Source organism: Elephas maximus, chromosome 4 (assembly GCF_024166365.1).
Source record: "Elephas maximus indicus isolate mEleMax1 chromosome 4, mEleMax1 primary haplotype, whole genome shotgun sequence".
Classification (NCBI taxonomy): Eukaryota; Metazoa; Chordata; class Mammalia; order Proboscidea; family Elephantidae; genus Elephas; species Elephas maximus.
This window is the reverse complement of record NC_064822.1, coordinates 149,043,595-149,059,198: the sequence shown is the minus strand read 5'-3', so window position 1 is coordinate 149,059,198 and position 15,604 is coordinate 149,043,595. Positions and strand designations below refer to the sequence as shown.

Here is a 15,604-nt window from a genome sequence, read left to right as displayed (position 1 = left end):
TGAAAAATAAAAAGTAGGAAGAACGGCTTGAGATTTTCTGCAAATTAGGAGACAGGGTTGTTTTCTAAGGATCTGGAAATGAGATAGTAATCTACATGAGAGTAGAAGAGGCATGTGATAGTTAATGTACAAACTTTGGTAACGTTATCACTAAGATGTGAAGAAAAAGATTCCAAAATAGCAGTGGGGGCTCAGTGAGGATGCCTAACAGGTATTTGTAATAAACCTAATTAGCATAGTTTTGAGAGTTCTTCCAAAAAGACTCTTTATTTGGGATAAAAAAAAAATTGGGGATAGTTGAGAAAAATGGTTGTGAAATAAGTTTGTGATTTGTATGGATCACACATGTTTAGAAATTGATAAGGAGAAAAGAATAGAAAGTCAATACCTTTTGAGGGGTTTTATATTAATTAGTAGTGGAGCCCTGGTGGCATAGTTGTTAAGAGCTTGGCTGCTAACCAAAAGATTGGCAGTTCAAATCCACCAGCTTCTTGGAAATTCTATGGGGAAGTTCTTTGTCCTATAGAGTTGCTGTGAGTCAGAATTGACTCCATGGCAACAGATTTGGTTTGGCTTGGGTATGTTAGTGGTAATTAAGTCAGATTAAAGTCTGATGGATCTTGGCTGAAAGCAGAGAATACCAGAAAGATGTTTACCTGTGTTTTGGTGACTACCCAAAGGCATTCAGCTGTGTGGATCATAACAAATTATGAATAACATTGTGAATAATGAGAATTCAAGACCACTTAATTGTGCTCATGCAGAACCTGTATATAGACCAAGAGGCAGTCATTCAAATAGAACAGGGGAATACTGCATGGTTTTAAATGAGGAAAGGTGTGCTTTGGGGTTGCATCTTTTCACCATATTTATTCAATCTGTATGTGGAACAAATAATCCAAGAAGCTGAACTATAAGAAGAAGGACAGGGCATTAGGATTGGAGGAAGTCTCATTAACCTGCTATATGCAGATAACAAGCCTTGCTTGCTGAAAATGAAGAGAATTAGAAGCACTTACTGATGAAGCTCAAAGACTATAGTCTTCAGATAGATTACACCTCAACATAGAGAAAACATAAATCCTCGCAACTGGACCAATAAGCAACATCATGATAAGTGGAGAAAATATTGAAGTCGTCAGGATTTCATTTTACTTGGATCCACAATCGACACCCATGGAAGCAGCAGTCAAGAAATCAAATGACATATTACATTGGCAAATCTGCTGCAAAAGACCTCTTTAAAGTATTAAAAAGCAAAGATGTTACTTTGGGGACTAAGGTGCATCTGACCCAAGCTATGGTATTTTCAATAGCCTCATATGCATGTGAAAGCTGGACAATGAATAAGAAAGACTCAAGAAGAGTTCATGCCTTTGAATTATAGTGTTGGCAAAGAAAATCGAATATTCCATGGACTGCCAAAAGAATGAACAGATCAGTCTTGGAAGAAGTACAGCCAGAATACTCCTTAGAAGTTAGGATGGTGAGGCATGTTGTCAGGAGGGACTAGTCCCTGAGGAAGGACATGAAGTCTGGTAGAGAGCCATTGAAAAGGAGGAAGACCTTCAATGAAATGGATTGACAGAGTGACTGCAACAATGGGCTCAAACAGCAACAATTGTGAGGATGATGCAGGACCTGGCAGCATTTCATTTTGTTGTGGATAGGATCACTAGGAGTTGGAGCCACCTCAATGGCACCTAATAGTAGTAACAACAAAAACAATAGTAATTAAGTGCATTTTAAATCCAGGTCGAGCCATAACTTTTAATCGTTTACATTAATGAAGCCAAAATAGGAAAAAGAATGAAAGAGGTACATTGAGAGACTGACTGTGATGTTCACTAACTGAAAATTTGTTCAGTTCAAGTGAAGAAGTGAGAGAAGTAGGAGAGAGGAGATAATAAAACAGAAGCATTTCAGAGTTCATGATTAAAGGTAATACTAACTGGAAACTGATGTAAAGACGCTTTTAAGAAAGAAAAAGTAGGGTGAGTGCAAGTCATTGAATTTACAGAGTTTAATGGCATGTAAGAACGTGGTGTTGGAAAAATTTGCAAAAGGCATGCACAGACTACTAAATACAGTCTACTAGAAGAAATGCTGTATTAAGACATTCAAGAAAAATCATTTCTGATATTTTTACCCAAGCATTTGCCAGGAATTGTTTGTTGAAACACTAGCCATGTCTTCTAAAGAAAGAGGGTGGGAGAGTTTCATGGTCACAAATTTTGGAAAATATTGTATCCTACTTACAATTTTAGGAAATTTGCAATGGACATGAGCATACTAAAAGCTCTGAGAAGATCTGTGGCAAAAATAAACAAGCAAGCAATACAAAATAACAAATAGACAACAACCGCTAAAACATCTTGCTTTACTTAAGATTTCCAAAGTATTCCAAAGTATACTTATTTGGCTAGTGATTTCCCCCCCGCCCCGGCACCTGAAAAGACCCCCCCCCAAATAAAATTTTATGAAACATTTTGAGAGATGCTGATTAGCATACTTCAAATTAAATTGTAATTTGACAATTATTTTCTTACATTGATAGAATTTTTCACTTTTTCCAATGTTAGTTTATTCATTGAATTAAACAGTCAGCTGAATTATAGTTTATCTTTAACTCAACAGACAAAGATTCATTTTCAGGGCACTTGAGTTTGCATGGTTGAGGCATATATTTAGGTACTGGCATTAAAGGTGTGTATTAACACTCACTTTCCTAAAATAATGTGAGGGAATTATTAATAGGTTACTGTTTGTCTGAAATGTTTATATTTGCAGAGTAGTAGAGGATACCACAGTAATAAGGATTCAGAAAAAGAAAATGTTAACAGACCCATACATTTGTTTTCTACGTGGTTATATACATAATCACATATGAAATATGATACATGTGCATATATTGATTTACATAAATGTAATATAGAAGTTTAGAGTTAGAAACTCTAGGTTAATGATGCTGGTTTTGTGGCTGCAGAATTTTACCAGCATTAGCTACAGCCAACTCTCTTTCCCTTAAGAAAAGCTCTGTTTAGGCTTCTTGTTTTTATGAATGATCTACAATTGTGTTCTTACATATATATATATATATATATACATATACATATATATACATATGGTAGTTTTGCTGATATATAATAAAAAAAGCCCTAAAGCCTTGATGGTTTTTGGAATTGCTTTTTAAAATAAAAGATCTTAGTTATATAAAGTAAGGGAGGACAAATTGATATGTTACTAAAACAACCCAGTGCCCTCGAGTCGATTCTGATTCATAGCGACCCTATAGGATGGAGTAGAACTGCCCCATACTATGGGGGGAAAATTCCAGTACATCAAAGGAAAACAATAGTGAGCCATAAAGCAAAAAAGTAGTCATAAAATTAGGTGAGAGATTGTATAGACAAGGAATAGATTTAGGGATGTGTCAAAAATAAAAAGGAATAGAATAAACAATCAAATAGGCTCTATAAGAGATAGAAAATGATAAGTTCCACAGGTAAGAAACCCCTTTTAGAAACAATAAGATAGAATGTGTTGAAAACCAACCAAGCACAATAAATAAATCAAAACGTATTCAACTTTTACATATAATATGTACTGGAATAATTTCTGTAACATCTCTTTATACTAAAAAAATATGAAAAGGCTTTCAAGAAGTTTTTATTGTTTTAGATTTGAGTGATATTGCACTCAAGGATTACGAATCATTCATTTTGGAAGAAATTTTACACTCCAAACCAAATCAAACCTATTGCTGTCAGGTCGATTCCAACTCATAATTACTGCACGGCCGTAAAAGAATAAATATATCTTTCAGGTTCTATGCTCAGATGAATTCATGCAAATTAACTGATCTATATAATTATCAGTTGCTGCAATACAAATTAGCATAAAAATTAGCAGCCTAAAACAACACTTATTTATTTTTCCCCCAATATCATGGATCAGGAATCTGGGTGCAGTGTTTTTCACAAGACTGCAATGAAGGTGTTGACTGAGGGTATGGTTTCATCCGAAGGCTCACCTTGGGAAGGATGAACTTCCAAGCTTACTAACCTGAAAAAAAAATTAGTCAATAATATATCATATTTATTTTAAACTCACATATATTAACTACAATAGTAGAACATTGAGACATATTTAGAATAAATTAAAAAAATTATGTAATGAAAATATTGAAGTAATGACAATGACGAGTATTCTTTAAATGCTTTGGTATAGATTATAAATTAAAAAATGCTACTTCATTTATTTATTCTTTCATTCATTTATTCAACCAGTAAATATTTTTGAGCTCTTACTAGTTTCTGAGAATATGGAAGTGAACAAAATTGACAATGCCTCTGCCCATATGAAGCATATATCATAATGGATGGAGGTAGACAATAAACAAATGAACACTTAGTATGTTAAATAGTGACATGTTCTATGAGATAACAAAGTATGTTATGGGATAAGGCTAATTCTATATGGAATGATCACCAAAGGACTCTCTGAAAAGGCGGGAAGTAAATAAGTGAGATGTGTAAATAACTGGGTACAGAGCATTTCGAATGGGGGAAGAGAAAGTGGACTGTAGGTATGCATGAAAATTTCATAGAATGTTAAGGAAGAGAGAGTGGCTTGGGGTATGCTGATGGAGGTTCAGAAATTGGAAGTCAGAGAGAAATCTGGGGACCAGATTGGATACACCTTATGAGTCTTTGTAAGGATTACCATTTCTCTAGGTAAACCGGGAAGACGTAGAAGGGACCAGTTTTAACAGGCTCTCTCTGGATGTGGTATGTAGAACAGAAGGCTGGGCATGAGGTGCCAGAGACCATATAAACCGGGAGGATAGTCAAGAATTTACCATACAATCCAGGTGAAAGATGAAGGTGGCTTGAATGGAGGTGATAGCAGTGTTGATGGTGAAAAGTCATCAAATCTGGAATATATTTCGATTTTATGGTGAAAGGTTTTGCTGAAGTATTAGATACAGTTTTGAGTAAAAGGATTTTTTGCAGATACTAAATTAAATAAATTCAATTAATTTATAATTTTGTTTGGTGACATTTTTATTTAAACAACTTAAGTTAGACGTTTCTTAAAAGAACTTTTTACTAAAAAAAGAATGTTGCATTTTTAAAAAATGTCACACTGTTTTATTTAGTTTCACATTATTTTATTTCACATCCTCAGCCATATTACCTGATTTAGAATTATTTACAACATTTGCACATACTTCTGAAAGAGAACCCTGTGAGAAGCCTGCCTCGGAGAAATTCTGTCAGGTAGATTTACATCAATTTTTACTGTTTATTTTTAATATAGAAGAATCTTTACCAAGTCTCGGTGGATGATGCTCACAGTGTATACTTAGGACAAATGTTAAAAGCTTAAGAATCAATTATGTGTCCTGCAGTGTCATATTGACAGGCTGACCCTTTTCTTTACTATTGATTTACTCTCTGTTGGACAACCATAATAAATGGGAAAGAACTCCGTCTCGAGTAATATAAAGTTTTAATTCATGGAAATTCATTGGTAAACACATAAAAATATGAATAAAAGCAGCTACAAATAAATGAAAGCAATGGAACCAGTAAAAATGACTTAGTTATGTATCTAACTTAACTCGCTATATTATTTTGACCTGTAAGTTCCTTTTTTGAAACCCTGGTGGCCTAGTGATTAAGTGCTATGGCTGCTAAACAAAGGGTCAGCAGTTCGAATCTGCCAGGTGCTCCTTGGAAACTCTATGAGGCAGTTCTACTCTGTCCTATAGGGTTGCTAGGAATTGGAATGGACTCGACAGGACTGGGTTTGGGAAGTTCCTTTTTAGCTATTTTTTGTCCTCTTATCAGTGTAAGATTAAGAAGACTGTCTTACACTGACCATGTGATCTCGGAGACATTTCACCATTTGGGGGCCTACATCTTTCATCTAAAGATGAAAATTTGAACTATAACACCACTGCAATGAAATATAGTATTTCATAACAATATTATGAAAAAAATATTTAGAAAAATCATTTTTAAAAAATTCATAATTGTGTATAATGAAGCTTAAATTTGTTTTCAAAAAAAGCCTTGATAAGTCAATCATTTGTTCATATATTTATTCAGTGATTATGTGTTATTTACTGCACTAATTTTTTTGTAGAATCAGATATGAAGTACATCACCAAAACTCATTGCTGTCCAGTCGATTTTGACTCCTAGCGGCCCTACAGGACAGGGTAGAACTGCCCCCATAGAGATTCCAAGGCTATAAATTTTTCGGAAGCACACTACCACATCTTTCTCCCACGGAGTGGTTAGTGAATTCAAATTGACTATCGTTTCTGTTAGCAGCTGAATGCTCAACCACTGTACCACCAGGACTCCTTGAAGTACCCCTATCCCTTCAATAAAGTGTTCAATCTTGTTTAAGAGATGTATAGGGAAAAATATATATATATATATACATGTATATAGTACAGTACAGTGTTTGAGTTCTCTGATAGAATGTAGTCAAGGATGGGTATTTTTGTTAGTCAGGACTTGTGACTGCAAATGACAGAAACTCAATACTAACATGCTTGTGTAGATAACGAATTACATTGGAAAGACAACAAAGTAGCTCTCCCAATCAAAGCAAGTTCTGTAGGACTCCTGGCTTCTGGGGATCACAGGGTTTGGGATAGGAGTTCAATGCTGCCAGGTATTATTTCTTTTTCCTCTTTACCTGGAAACATGTCTCCTTCAGACAGGCTTTTTTATATGATAGAGAACATGTCCCTTACCTGACCCAGATTCACATGTTTCTTGCTATCTTCCACAAAAAGGATGGAGAGTGTTCCTGTCAATACAGTAAGAAAAATCTCAGAAAGGGATTCTGATTGGACTGGCTAAACCAGTTTCAGACAGACAGCTATTGCCAGTGAAGTTTGGACATTGTGACTGGCCAAGCTGGAGTCATGTGCCCACACCTAGGAAGGGAGGCAAAGATAGGTGTCTGAGAAGAGAACAACACCCCTCTCTCCAAAAAAAAAAAAAAAAAACTCACACAGTTGTTATTCCAGAAGCTAACCCAGAAAATAGGAGTTTGGAAGAGAAAATGCTTGAATCTCAAAGGATGAAGAGGAGGAGGAAGGAAAGGAAAGTATAGTCTAGGAATTTAAGAACATGTTAGCACTTCTGCAGTACAGCAAGACAGTTGAGTATGGCTGTAGTGAAGGATGTGGGGTGGGCATGGGGAATAGCAAGAAATAAGGTTAGAAATGTAAATTAGATTATATTAAATGGAACATGTATATTTCATACAGAGGTTTTGAAATTTCCTGACTGCGATGGAAGACAATTGAGAAAGGAGGCTAGGGGACAATCCACGCAAAACTGATGAGGGCTTGATATGAAGTAGAAATGGTAGAAGGAGAGGGGCTAGAGAGGAGATAAAGAGAGATTCTGAGGTGTAAAAAATATTGCAAAAAATAGGGGTGAGCTGGAAGGGAAACTAGACGAATCTTCAGATTGACGTTCACAGTGCGAGAATGTTTCCATTGACACCGAGAGATGGAATAGCAACGAAGGTAATATAACTGACAGAAAAATACATTTTTTGACAACTTCATAGTATGACATTTTCTTTGGCATTTGGATTACGAGACTTGTCCTGTGACTTCTACTTGGACAGCATGATTAGTTCTACTATTAGCATCTTTAATTTTTTTCTGTATTTCTACATTCTGCATACATTTTTCTAATTTCATTATTTCTTACTTTTTCCTGGATTGGCTTAAGATAATAGCATTCTAAGTGGACATACTTCAATCTATGAGTTTTACTATTCAAAGATTTAGAATAGGGGAAAGGGTATTGAATTCTAATATGAAATTAGCTGTAGTGATTAGTTGTATGACCTGGGGAAGACCAGTCACTTTTTAGCTGAGTTATTTTGTCTGTAAAATGATAGCTAAATTACCTTCTAAATTTAAACATTGAGTATTTACTTGAAGACAGACTGAGAACAGAAAGTGCACCAAAACTACGTTGAAAGTAGACCTGTAGAGTTTTACTCTAAGAACAATCTGAAAAAGAGATAAAAGGGCAAAAAATTAAAAGTCTAACACTTATTTGCAGAAACCCTGGTGGTATAGTGGTTAAGAGCTATGGCTGCTAACCCAAAGGTTGACAGTTCAAATCCACCAGACGTTCCTTGAAAACTCTATGAGGCAGTTCTACTCTGTCCTGTAGGGTTACTATGAGTTGCAGTTGACTTGATAGCAACAGGTAACCTTTATTTGCTGTCTGCTTCTTGTGTCCCCGAATGGTTGGATTTTTATGGGCATCATCACACTTCTTATTGGGTTCTTTTTTCCTTTTAGCCTCAAGTTAATTATTAGTCACACTTTTTCCTCTGCACCAGGCTTATGCTTTAAAATTTATTTAAAGGCTTTCTCTCCATACTGAGCACTTAGCACAGGGAAAACAATAACATGAACTTGAACTTACAGAGTTTACGCTATGAGCCAGGCATTGTTTTAAGTGCTTTGCACATATTTCATCCTTTAACCTTCATAGCAGTGCTATGAGGTAGTTTTTTGTTGTTGTTTGCTTTATTTTTCTCCTTATTTCACTCATTGGAAAGCTAAGTACACTAAGGAAGGTTTTTAAAGTGACCTTTCCAAAATGCTAAAGGCAGTGAATGGTGGTTGAACTCAGGCAGCCCATCTCTAGAGTCTGTAGATTTAAGCACTATGGCATTCTACCTCTTGACAGGCATGTGAGTTTAATGCCACTGGGTTTCCGCAGGAATGAGGAAGGTTTCAGGCTACAATGTTGAGTGGCTTTGACAATATACTTGAAATTTTTATCTTTGGGTGAGGTATTTAATGTTACATACCTGCTTCATTTATACTCTGGGAGGGTCTCAGCCAGAAGAAAAGGTATGTTTAAATTCACTTTTATAAGGATTTGATTATTTAGTCACAAGCTCCTGATTTCAGATACTTTTTACTGTACTTTTTCAATTTAATCCAATGGCAGGCAGCTGTGTTTGAGTAAATCTTAATCAGAGAACTTAAAGGCTTCCTGCAACTGTGGGAAGGTATCTCAGGAGGCACATCTCTGACTGAAATCAATTCAAGAATGTAATTTTGTTGCCATTGTTTGTTGCTGTTTTCAGCTTTACTTTAGCTATAATCTAAGAAAACCCAAGCTACAAAAGCTACTTGGGTCCCCTTATTTTCTGTCTGGTTGAACTGATATTGCATTCTTTACGACAATGGTTTTGTTGATTTAGACTTTTATTTTTCAAAGATATTGTTTTGTTTCCTGGGTAGGAAGGACAGTCTTAATCAGTAACACCAATATGATTGCATATGTGAAGTAATTAAATATTTGCATATTAAGATTCCTTAACTTTAAGAAATTAGGAGCCCTGTTGGCACAGTTGTTAAGTGCTCAGCTGTGGCAGCTTGAACCTACCAGTCACTCTGTGGGTGGAAGATGTGGCAATCTGCTTCTGTAAAGATTTTAGCCTTGGAAACCCTATGGGGGCAATTCTATTTTGTCCTACACGGTCACTATGAGTCAGAATCAACTGAACAGCAACAGTGTTTGTTTGTTTTAAAATAATTTTTATTGTGATTTAAGTGAAAGTTTACAAATCAAGTCAGTCTGTCACATATAAGCTTATATACACCTTAGTCCATACTCCCACTTACTCTCCCCCTAATGAGTCAGCCCACTCCCTCCTTCCAGTCTCTCCTTTCGTGACGGTTTTGCCAGTCTCTAGCCCTCTCTACCCTCCCATCTCCCCTCCAGACAGGAGATGCCAACACAGTCTCAAGTGTCCACCTGATACAAGTAGCTCACTCTTCATCAGCATCTCTCTCCAAACCATTGTCCAGTCCCTTCCATGTCTGATGAGTTGTCTTCGAGAATAGTTCCTGTCCTGGGCCAACAGAAGGTTTGGGACCATGACTGCCGGGATTCTTCTAGTCTCAGTCAGACCATTAAGTCTGGTCTTTTTATGAGAATTTGGGGTCTGCATCCCACTGTTCTCCTGCTCCCTCAGGGGTTCTCTGTTGTGCTCCCTGTCAGGGCAGTCATCGGTTGTGGATGGGCACCATCTAGTTCTGTTCTCAGGAGGATGGAAGTCTCTGGTTCATGTGGCCCTTTCTATCTCTTGGGCTCATAGTTATCGTGTGACCTTGGTGTTCTTCATTCTCCTTTGATCCAGGTGGGTTGAGACCAATTGATGCATCTTAGATGGCCGCTTGTTAGCATCTAACACTGAGACGCCACACTTCAAAGTGGGATGAAGAGTGTTTTCTTACTAGAATTTATTTTGCCAATTAACTTAGATGTTCCTTGAAGCCATAGTCCCCAAACCCCCACCCTTGCTCTGCTGACCTTTGAAGCATTCAGTTTATCCAGGAAACTTCTTTGCTTTTGGTCCAGTCCAGTTGAGCTCACCTTCCCTGTACAGAGTATTTCCTTCCCTTCACCTAAAGTAGTTCTTATCTACTATCTAATCAGTAAATAACCCTCTCCCACCCTCCCTCCCTCCCCCCACTCGTAACCAAAAAAGAATGTTTTCTTCTCAGTTTAAACTATTTCTCAAGATCTTATAATAGTGGTCTTATACAATATTTGTCCTTTTGCATCTGACTAATTTCACTCAGCATAATGCCGTCCAGGTTCCTCCATGTTATGAAATGTTTCACAGATTCTTCACTCTTCTTTATCGATGTGTAGTATTCCATTGTGTGAATATACCATAATTTATTTAACCATTCATCCATTGATGGACACCTTTGTTGCTTCCAGCTTTTTGCTATTGTAAACAGTGCTGCAATAAACATGGGTGTGCACATATCTGTTCATGTAAAGGCTCTTATTTCTCTAGGGTATATTCCAAGAAGTGGGATTTCTGGGTTGTATGGTAGTTCTATTTCTAACTTTTTAAGAAAATGCCAGATTGATTTCCAAAGTGGTTGTATCATTTTACATTCCCATCAGCAGTGTATAAGAGTTTCAATCTCTCCACAACCTCTCCAACATTTATTATTTTGTGTTTTTTGGATTAATGCCAGCCTTGCTGGAGTGAGATGGAATCTCATCGTAGTTTTAATTTGCATTTCTCTAATGGCTAATGATCGAGAGCATTTTCTCATGTATCTGTTAGCTGCCTGAATATCTTCTTTAGTGAAGTGTGTGTTCATATCCTTCGCCCACTTTTTGATTGGGTTGTTTGTCTTTTTGTGGTTGAGTTTTAACAGAATCATGTAGATTTTAGAGACCAGGCACTGGTCGGAGATGTCATAGCTGAAAATTCTTTCCCAATCATAGGTGGTCTTTTTACTGTTTTGGTGAAGTCTTTTTACTGCTTTGGTGAAGTCTTTAGATTTTCTTTTTGGATCAATCTTGTATGGGGTTTGATGAGCATCTTGGACAGATATCCCTTCATCTTTCATGATGTCAGGGAAGTTTTCTGCCAAGAGATCTTCAACTGTTCTCTCTGTATTTTCTGTTACTCCTCCCTGTTCTGGAACTCCAATAGCACACAAGTTAATCTTCTTGAGAGAGCCCCACATGATTCTTAGGGTTTCTTCATTTTTTTTTTAATTCTTTTATCTGATTTTTTTTCAGCTATATTTGTGTCAATTCCCTTATCCTCGAGCTCCACCACTCTGCATTCCAATTGCTCGAGTCTGCTCCTCTGACTTCCTATTGAGTTGTCTAATTCTGCAGTTTTACTGTTAATCTTTTGGATTTCTGAATGCTGTCTCTCTATGGATTCTTGCAGCTTATTAATTTTTCCATTATGTTCTTGAATAATCTTTTTGATTTCTTCAACTGTTTTATCAGTGTGTTCCTTGGCTTTTTCTGTAGATTGCCTTATTTCATTTCTGAAGTCACCCCTGATGTCTTGAAGCATTCTGTAAATTAGTTTTTTATATCCTGCATCTGGCAATTCCAGGATTGTATCTTCATTTGGGAAAGATTTTGATTCTTTATTTTACGGTGTTGTAGAAGCAATCACTGTCTGCTTCTTTATGTGGTTTGATATCGACGGCTGTCTCCGAGCCAGCTATAAGATATTGTAATGATTTATTTTATATTTGCTCACTGAGTCCTATCTTGTTTTGTTTTCTTTCAATATACATAGATGGGCTACTAGATTGCGCAGTCTTCTTTGTTGTAGCCCTTGACTCAATCATGTCCTATTACCAGCTAGTTTGGGCTGTTACCAGATATATAAGCCTAAGAGTCCATTCACTATTCTTGAGTAGAATCTGATTTTGTGTCACCAAGTGTGTGGTGCAGACTGTCACCTATACACCTAGAGGAGTAGTGGTGATAGTTGTGTGTACCAGATTCTAGTAGCAGCAAGGGGTCACACTCCGGGGCAGGGGGCAGGATGCTGATAGGCTTCCCCCAAGTGCCATTGAGGTAGGTGTGTCTCTATTCCTAAAGCACTTTGGTGGGTGGGCTCTGCAGCTGTACCTTAAGCACCCAATGCATGTACCTCTACAGATTGGTAGGTGTCACCATCCTCTGACCCCTATGGTAGGAGGCTAGGTGGTTTGGAGGGAGCTTCAGCCCTCAGTTCCCATTGTGGGTCAGTGAGGGCTCTGTTGAATATGCAGAGATATCAGACCTGGGAAACTTGTCTTTCCAGTAATCAGCTAAAACAATTACAGTCAGATCCCTATAAGAATTGCCTTTGCATTTTAATAGCCACCTTGTTCCCCGTAGGGATGAAAGCCCAAGACTGTGGATCTCATACGCTTGGCTGGAGCTGGCTCTGTATTTTTAGTCCAATTTTGGGAAGTCAGGAAAGGATTTTTGGTCCCTGGGTTTTTTGTAGCTGCTTCTCTTAGGCCAGGAGAATGGGTTAGGAAAAGACCAAAAAAAAAAAAAAAAAAAAAAGGGCAGAACACTTCACTGTCTGGCTCAGGAAATTCCAATGTTAATAAAGCCTCCTGGGAAGGGGAGGGGAGGGATCAGATAGATAGGAGAGAGTAGCACCCCAGAATATACACAAAGTTACTTATCTTGCTTGGTGATGACTGTTTTATCTGAGATTCCCGAGGGTTGTGTAGCCTGTGTGCATTGGCTGGGTTGAGATTGCCCCTGAGGGTCAGGCCCACGTCCTGTGCTTGTGCTGTCTTAGAAGCCATAGTCAGTTCCTCCACTCCCAGTCCAAAGCCCAGCGCCAAGGTTCCCTGGCTGGGATGCCACACTCCAGGCTCCAAAACCAGTTGCTGCCTCCCGGTGACTTCTCCTCCTGTCAGCTGCATTGCTGCGCTGCCCACATGCACTGACTGGGTTTCCCCCAAGGTCACTTCTGGGGGCTAGGGCTGCTTCCCATGTTTGCGTCTTCTGAGGATGCCGTGCTCATCTCCCCTGTACCCAGTCCAAAGCCCGGTGCCAAGGTTTTCTAACTGGGACACTGGCTCCAGGCTCCAAAAACAGTCATTGCTTCCCCGTGGTTGCTCATTTTCAGTTTCTGTCACTCATGTCAACTCTTTAGATCTGTGTTTGATGGTCAGGGGCTCTTAGATTGTCATGTATGTGATCGATTCACTTGTTTTTCCAAGTCTTTGTTGCAAGTGGGATCCGAGGTAGCTTCTCCTAGTCAGCCATCTTGGCCCCGCTGAACTTGTCTGTTTGTTTTTAACTTTAAGAATTTCTATCTGTGAATAATTATTTTCATCATTAAGTATTTTTTGTTTTAATATTCTGCAAAAAATGAAATATAGTAATTATATCTGATACATTTTTTATTCACAAGAGCCTCATATTTTATACTTACATGAAATTATCCTTTTTCAAAATTTTTAGATAAAATTATAATTTCAATAAAATCTGAATAAATGTGAAGTGAAAATCATGATCATGGTTCTTTTATTTTTAGGTTTTTTACTGAAAATATTTCTTTCACATGCCTTATATGATTTGAATTTACTAACAGAGACATTTTCTACTGCTTGCTATTAAGTTTCTTATCCTATCTTTTCATCAGGATTCCAACACAATGTAGTTTCACAACCAAACAATAACCTATTTTGAATTTATTTTTAAATGTCCTTAGTTTTGGCATGCTGGATTTGATTATTTGAAATAGCAAATTTAGGAAAGGCAAGTATGGGAAAGAACACTTGTAACATAATTTTTTATTAAAGCAGAAAAAAAAAAAAAGACTGAAGCTTTTTCAATAAGTGTATACAAAGGAGGGATTACCAGAGAAACAAAAAGACAAGTATTTAGGAATTAAAGTATCTGGAAAAGACAAAAGCAAATGAAAAGAAATAAAGGAAATAAGACATAAGAAATTGCTACAACATAAAATAATGAAAACATATTTGTCAATATTTTATGGTTGATGAGACTAGTACAAATATTATATAAAGATAATTCAGAGTATAATTTCTATAGTATTGGACAGAACATACCTAATCTTCAAGTTTAATAAAACCTTTAAGAAATTCAGCCTGGTTTCCTAGGAACAGTATTATTGCATTATATTAATGTTTGTTTTAAAATATGTATAGGTAATGAAAATATTGACGAGGTCAAACCTTTATACTCCCCAGGTGTTGCAGGAAAAATGAAGTAATTGATATGTTTAAATATATAAATATATATGCATGCAATAGACCTTTAAAATATAATTGATATATTTTAATTTTTACATTATTGTCATAATGAAAAGGTACTCTTTGGTGGGGCCTCCTTTTACCATTTATACAAACATTCTGAGTTTTCAAAATCAGTCTGATCAAAAGATACAATGGGTCTAATGAACACTCCGCATAGTAGGTACCTCTCAGTTTCTTTGCTTTTATTCCATGTTGTTTTGTGGTGATGACTGGGAACCTTTAAGTGTTGGCTAAACCTGTTCTACCACCTTGTAAATACATTTAAATACACAACATATTGGACATATTTTAATTATATTATTCAATAAAGCAGCCAGTTGATTCAGGTAAGACTGATATTGAATTTTTGATACCTATATCATATCACACATGAAGGCCCACTGCAGATCAACTGAACCTACTGTATACTGGGTAGCACTGCATTGGCACATTATCGTTGTCAGTTTGGCTCTGACTCATGGCAACGTTATGCATAACAGGACGGAATGCTGCCAGGTCCACTAGATAGAACGTAAGCTTTAGATTTATTCTTGTGCTTTGTGTCAGCTCCACTCCTGTTTTTCTCAGTTATGTGGACTCAGCCTTTTTTTTGTTGTTGTACATCTACTTTCAGTTAGGTTTCTGTTAAGTAGAGTTGAAAGAAGCTTAGTACAAATGAGATTGGGTGGACTTAGTTCTCCACTATTAGTTCAGTTTATAATTCCTAATAACTACTTTTGATTATAACAATAACGATATTAACACTAGTAACAAAAATTTCTTGTACGGTGCATATGAGTGAAAGTGGATGGATTCACACTAAAAAAAGAATGGAAATAAAGTAATTTATTTTGTGTCTGAATACACAGCTAATAGATTCTTATGAGTGTCCATTACATTCATAAAAATTTTTTTGGGGGGGTCTTCCTTTTTTTTTTTTTAATAGTTGTCTAATACTATAGGGCTGCTGGAAAACCTGGT

General features: G+C 36.8%; 1 long non-coding RNA gene across 5 annotated transcripts in view; it reads left to right on the top strand.

Annotated features, from left to right (window-relative positions):
* The first annotated feature begins 8,873 nt into the window (after nucleotides 1–8,873).
* Nucleotides 8,874–15,604, top strand: part of LOC126075847 (uncharacterized) — a 399,778-nt gene continuing 393,047 nt past the window's right edge. For all 5 annotated transcript variants that reach the window (XR_007517300.1, XR_007517299.1, XR_007517297.1 and 2 more), the window contains exon 1: nucleotides 8,874–8,917. This is a non-coding gene — a long non-coding RNA (uncharacterized LOC126075847). The remainder of the gene's footprint in view (nucleotides 8,918–15,604) is intronic.